General features: G+C 33.1%; 1 pseudogene; it reads left to right on the forward strand.

Moving 5' to 3' along the window:
- Nucleotides 1-275: 275 nt before the first annotated feature.
- On the forward strand, nucleotides 276-912 carry LOC101575565 (annotated as a pseudogene).
- Nucleotides 913-2,483: the final 1,571 nt, after the last annotated feature.

The following is a 2,483-nucleotide window of genomic DNA, read 5'->3' on the forward strand; positions in this document are numbered from 1 at the left end:
AAAAACCCAGGTCCTGATGTATTCACAACTAAATTCTATAAGAAATTTGGAGAGGACCTAATGCCAACTCTTTTCAAACTCTTCAATGAAATTGAAAGGGAAGCAACTCTCTTAAACTCATTCTTGGAGGCAAGTGCTAATCTGATACCAAAAGTGGAGTAAGACCCAACCAAAAATGAAACCTACAGACTTGTCTCCCTCATCAACATAGATGCAAAAATCCTCAATAAAATACTAGCAAATAATGCATCAAATCATCAAGATTATAGGTTGATATGGGGGCTGCTGCTGTGGAGGAGGACTGCACTCTCTTTGTAGGCAACCTTGAAATGAAAGTGACTGAGCAGCTGATTTTTGAGTTTTACCACCAGGAAATAGTCATGCCTCACAGGATGTCAGCTTATCATATCCCCAGCATTATGTTGGAAATTCAAGCCCTACCTCTATGCCTGCTAGCAGATACAAAAGGACTGTGGATCACATTTCACTATCATCACAGATAATTCTGAGATCATTTTCTTCTCCAGAAAATTACCAGAGAAAGCAATGATGAACAATGTTTTGTGACAGATGCCATATGGAGGGAAATTTGGCTCTCCACATGTGGATCAATCAGGATTTTCACCATCAGTTCAGTCATGTAGGCATACTTTTAACCAGCCTTCAAGCCCCCAGTGGTGCCAGGATACACCGCCATCACAGCATAAAGGCCAACAGAATTCTCCTCCCTACCTAGCGGATGGACATTATAGCCGAGAACAGCACTACACTGATCATGGGTTTGACCACCATTACAGAGGAAGCAGAGAAGAGTTCCTCTATGAAGACAGGAATCATGATGGCTGGATCCATGATTATGATAACAAGAGGGACAGAAGTAGGGATGGAAAATGGCACTCATCTCGACATTAGCAAGTATCAAAAGGACATTTTCTAGGGTCATTGTAGGCTCTTCTAAGTTGAGCTGAAAATAGTTTTGAAAAACTGTATAGAGCAGCTTTTCAAGTTTCCACATTTAAAAAATATATACAGTGAAAATTTAATACAGAAATGAAAAGAATTTTAGTTTCAGTTTTATTCCACTAATAACCTTTCACCTCAAGGTTTTATGAAGAAGAAAGTGTTTTATGCAAAAGAAAGTGCCCCAGTTCCTAACCACTTAGATATCTTCAGAAGGGTGGATTGTATGCCAAGCATGATTAAAAAATAATACAATATTTAAATTATGAAAAAATTTTCACTAAAAGGTACATTGTTATAATACCATGGTGGCAGTGTCTTGTTGCAACAAATTTTTAAAATATAAACATTCTTGTATACTTTGATCAGACCTCATAGATGATTGTATTATAAAGCAAATATTTTAATTTTTTGTACAGCAAGAAGTTTTGTATTAAGTGAAACCAGTTTTGATGTGTATAATGTGAAGTTTATGTTGATAGTCTCAGATGACTATTTTCTTAATAAATTAAAAATTATAATTTTTCAATGATTTGTTAACAGTTTTAGAAAGTTATTGGTTATTAATGAATAAATTATTTTGGTTAACTTAGAGAATTTAAGTATAAATTCTGTATCATGCTCTTTGTTGCTTTACCCCCATAAGTATAAATTACATATGCTATTTCATTCTAAAGTTTTAGAAATTTTTCATTCAATCATGTTTGATGTATGACTGGTCACTCAGGAAGTTAAGTATCTGCATATAAAATATCTGCATGTATATATTTTTACATAGAAAATTATAGTACTAACATAAATTCCCTTTTTAGGAAGAACAAATATAACAGTGCATACTCAGATAAATGCTGAAATGTTTTACTGAAAGCCATCGTTTTGGAGAAAAGATTCATTATGTGCTGCCTCTTTTGCTCAAACTTCAGAAATTTTGCATTTTCCAAATGCCCAAGACATGTGTACCAAGGACAAATTTTGTTACAGAGATCATACAAGTTCATTTTTATTTGGACATTGTAAAGAATTTAATGTTAACATTTTTCTGATTTTAAAATTTTAAAATCCTGAAAATTTTATGCATCAGGGTACTATTTTCCTTTCATTGCATAATTGTTTATAAATTCATTCTTGAAAAATTTGGATCCCTTTTTAATACTAATCACAGCATTTGTACTGTTACTTTTTAATAAATTAAAAACAGAAAAAAAGAAGACTATACATTACAACAAAGTGGGATTTATACCAAGAATGCAGGGATGGTTTAACATATGCAAAACTATAAATGTAATATACTACATCAACAGAGCCAAAGACAAAAATCACATGATTATCTCAATAAATGCAGAAAAACTTTTGACCAAGCCCACACTTATTCATGATAAAAACACTACAGAAAATTGGAATAGATGGTCTTTACCCCAACCTGATAAAATCCATCTATGACAAACCAACAGCCAACATTGTACTTAATGGACAAAAATTGAAGTCAGGAGCTTTACTTTTCATCAGGAATAATACAAGGATGC

Source organism: Octodon degus, unplaced genomic scaffold (assembly GCF_000260255.1).
Source record: "Octodon degus isolate 3935 unplaced genomic scaffold, OctDeg1.0 scaffold00046, whole genome shotgun sequence".
NCBI lineage: Eukaryota > Metazoa > Chordata > Mammalia > Rodentia > Octodontidae > Octodon > Octodon degus.